The sequence below is a fragment of the Mirounga leonina genome, unplaced genomic scaffold (genome assembly GCF_011800145.1).
Source record: "Mirounga leonina isolate KUSES-001 unplaced genomic scaffold, KU_Mleo_1.0 Mir_197, whole genome shotgun sequence".
Lineage (NCBI taxonomy): Eukaryota > Metazoa > Chordata > Mammalia > Carnivora > Phocidae > Mirounga > Mirounga leonina.
In genome coordinates this window covers 775,066-783,097 of record NW_023270494.1, presented here as the reverse complement: position 1 = coordinate 783,097, position 8,032 = coordinate 775,066, and positions in this window count along the sequence as shown.

Sequence of the window (8,032 nt, the reverse complement as noted above, 5' to 3'; positions counted from 1 at the left end):
GTTGTGTGTGTGCGTGTTGGGGGGCTGTGTGTTTGCACGTTGTGTGTGTGTGTTGGGGTCAGGCTGCGTGTTTGCACGGTGTGTGTGTGCGTGTTGGGGGGCTGTGTGTTTGCGTGTTGTGTTGCGGGTGCACTGCGAAGCAGGCTTATCGGGGTCTGAGACCCTTCCAGGAACTTTTGCTGGGATGTGGCCTCCTGCCACCAGGAGGCCTTCTTTCCCTGTATTTCCAGTGTGTGCTGAGTCATCATCCCAGGTTTTGACCAGCAGGTTCCCATTAGATGCCCCTGACTTGGCCGGTGTCTACCAGGAAGTCGTGGGCTCGGAGTGATGACACAGCTCAGGGAATGCGAGCAATGGCAGCACTCGGCCCTCTGCACGGAAGTGATAACGCATGAATCTAAACTCAGCATCAGCGAGTCTTGGCTGTGACCCAGAGAAGCAGCCAGTGTCAGCCGCCACCGTTCTTGAGGACTGTGCTGTGCCCCGAGCCTCTACGGCCCATGCGGGCCACCCCTGGGGCTGGCAGAGGGGGCTTCTCTGGGCGACCTTGCCCCGGGAGGGGAGACCCCCGACCGTCTGGGGCGGCGTCCACCCGGGAGCAGTGGGCAGGCCGGCCTGTGGGCAGGACTGAAGCCCACAGAGAGCTATCTTTGAGGCCCTTAAGGGTGTCAGAGGCACCCGGGGCCTCGAAAGGTCAACAGCCCCTGACGCCAGTCCCAGCAGTGAAAACCAATCTTATTCAGTGACCGTTTGTTGGGGGCGGCAGGGCAGTGCTGAGTTCTGATCCAGATGCATGCAGAGGTGGGTACGTCTGCGGGGAGAGGAGGGTTCGAGGAGGAGGGTCGGCACAGGAGTGTCAGGGAGAGGAAGCTCGCAGCCCCAGGGAGGGGGCAGGCCGCTGACCGGTGCACGAGGGACTTCGGCTCCTGCCTCCCACGGAGCCCCATCTTCCGGTGTTGGCAAGGGGCAGGGGGGTCCTAGAGCCCTGGAGGGAAGTCTAGGAAGGGATGGCAAACTCTCGCTCCGGAGAATGCTGGCTGTGGTCTCGGGAGACAGTCGCCGGTCACTGCGGTTACCTTACTCCCGAACGTTGACAGGCCTGGGGACAAGCCGGAGGTCTGGGATGGAGGGGCTGCTCCTGGGCAGCAGGCTTGAGCAATGGAACCCTGAGGAAGGCAGAAGGGCCCCTGGCGACCACCGGGCTGAGTGCACACAGGCTCATCAGGTGACCCACCTGGAAATAGCCACCAGCACCAGCTGACAATGGGCTACTTACAACAGGCACAGGTACCAGAAATGGACAACCCCATACATTCCAATATGCCCTCCCCCACATGTTCTCGGCCCCCCCACGTTCCCGTGCCCCCTCGGCCCCCACACGTTCCCGTGCCCCCTCGGCCCCCCACGTTCTCGGCCCCACACGTTCCCGTGCCCCCTCAACCCCCACCCCCCCCTTAACTACAGCCCCACCCCTTCCTGGCAGGCAGTCTCTCCCCCGCTGTCCTGCCCACTACTCCCTGGCACGTATTCATAAACTTCTCTTCCCTTTGCTCTGCTCCGTGAGTCCTTTCCCGCCTGAGCCCTGGCATCCGGTCGCCCCACGTAGCAATGGGGTTGAATCCTGGTAGAGACAGAGAGGCCTCCCCACATTGACATTTGTGACTAGGCTTCACGCCCAGGACTTAACAACTGTGGGAGTTTCGAGGCCAAGCCCCAGGCCCCGGGGCTGGAACGTCTGGCCTCAGACCCTGCAGGGGGTCCACTGAGAGGCGATCAAAAGGCCCAAAGGCCGCCAAGACGCCAAGCTGTGGACCACCGTGGACGGCTGTGGGCGTGCTCGTTTCCCCGTGAGCCCCGCGCCCGGGGAAGTCGCCTTGAGGCTGGCAGGGCTCCATTTCTATCCAAGGCTCCTGCCACCGGTAGACCGCGAGTCGGCGAAGGCGACCGCGGCACTGCCTTCCAGGCCCGGTGTGGCGAGCCGGAAGACGCGAGCGGGGTGGCGCCCCGCCGCTGCCGAGTCCTGCCGCCAGGGGGCATGGGCCCTCCTCTGAGCAAGGCGGCTGGCTGCCGAGCAGGGCAGGTGGACAGGGCTCCGCCGCGTCCACGGAGGGCTGGGGACCCCGCCTGGCCATTGTCTGCGAGGCCAGGGTCTGCTTGTCCCCTGGGGCGGTCAAGGCCGTCAGAGGCGGGCTGACGGGAAGCAGAGCGAGCTGTAGGTGGGGCAGGGCAGGGCAGGGCAGGGCGAAGATGTGGAGGGGTGTGCAGGGTGGCTGTGGAGGCAGCTGCCCCTCAGGGCCCCTCCTTTGCGGGGACCCTTCCCCTGGCCCCCTGGAAGGAGATGGGAGTGGAGTCCCCAGCAAGCCAGCTCTGCCTGGCAGGGGATGCTAGAGGCCCTGGGAGGGCGGCTAGCTGAGATGGGCAGACATGGCCGGAAGGAAGGGGCCAGGGCGTGTGGGCAGGGCCCGACCATGTGCAAGGAGGTGTTCAGCCTGACCACCCAGCGTGGGTACACAAGATGGGTGGGATGGGGCCATCAGGGTTAAGGAGCCACGTCACTCGGATTGTAGCAGCGTGCATGCTGTTAAACAGCTTCACCTCCTCTGGGGAAATCACTTCTATGGGGTATCACTCCCAAAGGGGTCTTCTTTCCTGGGCTTTCCACCACGTGGGGCATCCTCTGGGCCTTGCTCGCCTGGCCTAGACTGGCAGTTGCCCAGCAGCTGTTGGGTGGTTGAGACTATAGGGGGACCAGAAAGTTCCATCCCACCATGATGGGGTGGTGGTCTTATGTGGTGGGGAGTCCTGGAGGGGTGGAGGCTGTCCCAAGCATGAGGGGCAGCTGGTGGAGGCCCCAGGCCACGGGTAGATGGTTTTGGGGGTTGAGAGAACACTGTCCCAGAGCTGATGTTTTCGTGAGAAAGAGAACCCCAGGAGAGACAGGATGTGGCCTCCTGCCCACCTTTGAGAGACAGGAAGCCCAGCCTCCTGTGGTGTCGACCTGCCGGGCTTGCAGGGTGGACCTGGCCTTGAGGAGCTGTGGGTCTCGGCTGGTTCCCTGCTGCCAGTGCCATGGGGTGCCCTGCAGGGTCACAGAGCAGGCAGGCCGTCTGCCTCAGCCCCTGGGAGCTGTCCCCAGACCCTGCGGCAGGCCTATCCGCGTCTATAGGTGATGGCCAGGAGGCTGGAGGCTAGGGTGTGGGCAGCGGGCACCTCCTGGCTTTGGCTAGGCTGTGGCCTGGAAGGCTCCTCAAAGACCCCTGGGACCCAGGCGGCCCCATCTTACCCAGAGTGCCTGGGGACCCCAGTGTCCAGCTAGTTGATGTCTCATCCACAGCAGGCATTCCCTCCCACCCAGGGCGCCGGCTTTGGACACAGGATTGCTCCAAGGAGCCCACAACGGAGTCTCTTGGCCCCACCCCCAGGTTTTCTGGTATCTTCCTCTGTGGTCTCCAGGGAAGCCTTTTGTTTGACCCGGGAGGCCCTGAGACTGAGCTGAGCTGCATGCAGAGAGGGGGGCCGGCGGCTGCTCGCACGCAGGCCCTGGGGCCCGAGGCCCCATGTGCGACTGCCCTGGCCACTTGCTGTGTGTCTTTCCCCGTTCCCAGTCCCTTTTGCCAAATGGGGAGATGCCACCCCTCCTGCAGGTCTTTCAGCGAAGCAAAGCCCTGTCCCCTCCCCAACTCCTGGGGCTGCTCTGGTCTGAGCTTCGGTGGGGGCAGTGGTTTCGACTCTGCTGCAAATGCTTGTCCAGCTGGCGCCACAGGACCTGCCCTGGGTGCTGGTGGTCCCTCCTTCCAGGGCCACGCATCCAGTCGCCTCGCTGGCGTCTCCACGGCAGGTTTGGCTTTATTAAAGGGGGTGGCAGGGCCCCGTGGCTGGCAGAGAGGGGCGGGTGCAGGGCGCGGGGCCGGGGAGTGGGTCCCAGGCAGTGGGTCCCAGGCAGACCGCCTGCCCATGGCCAGTCTGTCCCCTGGGAGACCAGGAGGGCTTGGGGAGGTCCTGGACGAGGCCCCCCCGACAGCAGGGTGATCAGAGAGTCTGGAAAGGGATGGCGCCCCTCAGCCAGGGGACCGAAGACAGGAAAGGAAAAGGGGAGGAAGGGGGAGGAGGGAAAGCAAAGTGGTAAAAAAAGGTAAGTGGCAGGTGGGGAGGGCTGGCTAAGGGCTCTAGAGGCCTGAGGGGTGGGGGCCTGGGCCCACCAGGACCCCAGCTGCACTGGTGGCCAGGCGCATGGGAACCCCTGGCCTGTGTTGGGGCTGAGCCCTCACTGCGGGGTGGGGGTGGGCGGCCTGGAGCTGGGGCCTGACTTTCAGGTGGCTGTGGGCGTTTGTTTGCCAGGATGGTGGTGGGGGTGGGGGAGATACTTTATCTCTTGCCTTTACCTGATTTGAGTGTGAAAGACACAGATACCCGGATGCGGGTGCGACTTATTCTGTTGCCTCTGTGGGTGTTGGGGGGCTGCAGAGGATTCAGAGGATGGGGCTACAGGCCTGACCAGGCCTGGGGCAGAGGTGAGGCTGGTGGGGGCAGGCCCACAGCTCCTTCCTGCTCCCCCCACAGCAGCCCCCAGCTGCTCAGGTGTCTGCAGCCGCTCAGCTCTGTGCCCTGCAGGGCAGGCGGTGACGGGGGCGGGGTGACGGGGGCGGGCAGACGGCTCTGCAGCTCTGAGCCCTTCAGCCTTTGGCCAGTGCGGAGGACCACCCCGGTGTTCAGCTGAGGTCTTCCCCTCTCCAGGACATCTGCTTGGGCTCTCACACCCACAGGGCCACAACCTTCACCCTCTTCTCTTCTCGGCTCAGGCCAGCCCAGGCTTGACATTGGCTTAACCCTTGCTGGTCCGCCACAGTGTCCAGACCAGATCGTTCTCATGGTCCTCAGCCTCCATCGGCTCCATGCACCGCTGTCCCTGTCCCCAGCCAGAGGGACCCTGTTATCCTCTCGGTCAGGTCACATGCTCCTGGCCCTCCCAGACTGAACGTGTGGCCTGGCTCCCCCTTATCCGCACCACCTGTCCCACCTTCCCTGGTCCCTGCCCCCTGCCTCTCACCTCCAACCAGGTTCCCAGACACACCACGAGCTCCTGCCCAGCACGTCTGCCATCTCCCTTGCCTGGACATTGTCCCCAGGTGTCCCCACACCAGCCCCTTCAGCATTGCAGCACCCCACTCCCCCGCTCCCTGCCCCTCAAGGCTCTTCCTGCACCCTGGCCTTCTGACACCCAGGGTATTCCCTTTCAGATACCCCTCCTCTCCCCAGGAATGCTGGCTCCGTGGGGACAGGAGCCTGAATTTGTTTATTAACCCCTGTACCCTGGGCAGAGTGGCCACTCAGTCACTCACTCATGTAGAGGGACAACAACCTGCTCTTGGATTCACATGTGGACCCCCACACTGGTCTCAGCCACACGGTCATCCATCAGGCACGGCCCAGCGTGTTCTTGCTGTGCGCCCACTGCTGCTTAACTGGGTGTTTCTGTCCCCGTGGGGCCCAGAGCTAACCCCACAGCAAATCTGCTGTGTATCCCCACGGTGGGAGGCAGCTCAAACCCCACAGTAGACCCTCAGGGGAGCTTCAGGACGTCTGCGACCCAGGATCAGTGCTGCCCCTCAACCCCCTGGACCCCACCTCGCCTCCTGTGACCACTCCACTTTACAGTGCCTAGAGGCTGTGGGTGGGGGTGGCATCTCTAGAGGCCGCCCAGCTGGTGGGCCCCAGGCAGGTGCAGCTCCCGCCGCTCAGGCCTCAGCCCAAGCCAGGTCAGATGTGCTTACACTTTGCTAGAGACGTTCTCACCATGCGGTGCAGGCCCCTGTCTCCTTCCACTGTGCCTTGGCTTGGCCTGGAGTCCCTCAGGGCCTGGCTGGGGCCAAGTTAATCCGGGCATACAGGCCTTGGCTTTAGTGGGGTCTACTTATGGGCATGCAGTCTGTCCAAGAGTGAAGAAGTTTTTGCTATCTATTTGGGAGGGGGATGGTATACTGGGGTGAATGGTACTCCCCCCCCCCCAACCAAAATTCGTGCCCACACAGAACCTGTGAATGGAACCTTATTTGGAGATTAGGGTCTTTGCAGACACAATCAAGTTAGGATGAGGCCATCTTGGATGGGCCCTAAATCCAATATGACAGTGTCCCTGCAAGAAGAGAGAAATGTGGACACAGGTGGCACCAGGGAGAGTCCCTGTGATGACAGAGGCCACAGGCCAAGGAATGCAGATCGCAGGCAGCCTCCAGCACGGGAGAAGCCTGGAGCTGATGCTCCCTCAGATCCTCCAGGAGCATCCCACTCTGGCACGATTTTGAATTTCTGGCATCCAGAATTGTGAGAAAATAAATTTCCATTATTTTAAGCCACCAGATTTGTAGTAACGTGTTATAGCCGCCGCAGGGAAGAATACGGATTTCTTCCAGGCACACCCACTGTCCCCGGGGCCGGCTCTGTGACCTCATCCCAGGAAAGTGCGGGCCGGAGGGCGGTCAGAGAGGTGCTCGTGTCCTCCAGAGAGCTGCCCTGCTGGCCGGGGCACAAGGTGTGAGGCAGTTGGGGTGGGACATTGTTGGCAAAATCTGGGTGCTCATCCATGCCTGTGAAAACACATTTTCATCTCCAGGACGACGCTCCATGATGAGCCCGGCACAATTATAACTATGCTATCCCCCTTTTGTTCTTTTTTTGATGAGAGTCTTTCGACAGAATTTTCCGGAATCCCTGTGTTTGTAGGGAGCCAAGGCACATGTTCTGTGTAGGCTCAGCTGGCCAAGCATGTCCTGGCCTGCGCTGTGCTTTAGATGAAACGGCATTTAAACTCTGTGCTCTCTCTAGAAAACGGCATCACAAAATCCTGGTCATCTGAAGAGGAGGCCACAGAGCAGGCAGTGAAATTATGTAGCAAGAAACAGAATGGTTGGTGGTGTCCATTAATTTGAAAATATTTCCTGGATGGTTTGGATGCTTTTTGAAATTTGTGATTTCTTTTCTCATCCTGAATATTCACTTTTGTACCTGATTTCTACCTGTGATTTTGTGTTTATTTCTGGAGAGAGCCCCTCTCGGTCGGCACAGGCTCAGACTCCCCTGGGCTAGACTTGCAGCTCTTCCCCGGGAACACTTATGCTGCCCCCGTGTTTTCCGCGTTGACCCAGGACCAGCTGTAAGGCTGTTTCCTGAACCACATCCAGCGGGGGGACAGGGTGAGGACTCCGGTGCGGTGCAGGCAGGTGGCCACATGGCCCTGAGGCTGGGCCCTGTCCGGGGGAGCTCACCACCCTCTCTGCCCCTCCTGAGTGTGCAGAGCCGAGCTCATCGGCGCACGCTCTCCTGTCGTGCACCTGACCCCTCCCTGCTCTCCCATCGGTGGCTTCTTGAGTTTCAAGTGCGCCATCCTACGCATCTAGTTAAGGTAAAATGCACCCTCCTACTTTGAGGGTGCGTGTTTATAATTTGTGTAGACAGCGTTGGGCCTGTAGACCTCATTCTGTTTCTGTTTTTGCTCAGAACCTGATGACAGTAAATGATCATTAAAAAAAAAAGTTTCACCTGTGGTTTCTGCTTGATGAGTGTCGAATTCCATATTGATCAACAGCATGATTCAGATTTGAAGGGTCTCACTAAAACCTCAGGTTGAAATGGTTGATTTATCAACTTTTCCCAGTGCCTTTGTCATTCCTGGCTTTACTTATTTTACCTGTTTATTTTTAGGTTCATATGTATCTACATTGGTTCTATATTTTCATTTTATTGTTGTTTTTACCAGTATTTCTACTTTGTTGGAAAATAAGATTGATAATTCCAGCTTTCTTTTGGTTCATGCTTGTTTTTTATGTTTTCCACCATTTTATTTCCAACCTATTGTTGTCTCTTGCAGACCATATAATGTTGAATCTTTTCTTTTAAACCCAGTTTGACATGATCTTTTAATTGGTGAGTTTAATCCATTTACATTTACTGTGAAAGTGTTTATTGTATAATTACCTTTTTTCTAAAGAATTTATTTATTTATTTATTTATTTATTTATTTATTTATTTATTTATT